The sequence below is a fragment of the Haliaeetus leucocephalus genome, unplaced genomic scaffold (genome assembly GCF_000737465.1).
Source record: "Haliaeetus leucocephalus isolate CR32 unplaced genomic scaffold, Haliaeetus_leucocephalus-4.0 Scaffold228, whole genome shotgun sequence".
Taxonomy (NCBI): domain Eukaryota; kingdom Metazoa; phylum Chordata; class Aves; order Accipitriformes; family Accipitridae; genus Haliaeetus; species Haliaeetus leucocephalus.
The window spans coordinates 17,897,009-17,897,244 of record NW_010972664.1 but is presented as its reverse complement, the minus strand read 5'-3'; the positions used below and the strand labels follow the sequence as shown (position 1 = coordinate 17,897,244).

General features: G+C 51.7%; 1 protein-coding gene across 1 annotated transcript in view; it reads right to left on the bottom strand.

Moving 5' to 3' along the window:
* The window catches only part of BOC (BOC cell adhesion associated, oncogene regulated), a 25,169-nt gene that overhangs the window by 7,346 nt on the left and 17,587 nt on the right, over positions 1–236 (bottom strand). The window lies entirely within an intron of this gene.

The following is a 236-nucleotide window of genomic DNA, read 5'->3' as shown; positions in this document are numbered from 1 at the left end:
AGGCTGGTGCATGATAGGGGATATGATACACCCACTCAATGCCATGCTCTTTGGCCCAGGTGTCTATGAGGTTGTTTCGGAAATGAGTCCCGTTGTCTGACTCAATTCTTTCTGGGGTGCCATGTCGCCACAAGACCTGCTTCTCAAGGCCCAGGATAGTGTTCCGGGCAGTGGCATGGGGTACAGAATATGTTTCCAGCCATCCGGTGGTTGCTTCCACCATTGTAAGCACATAG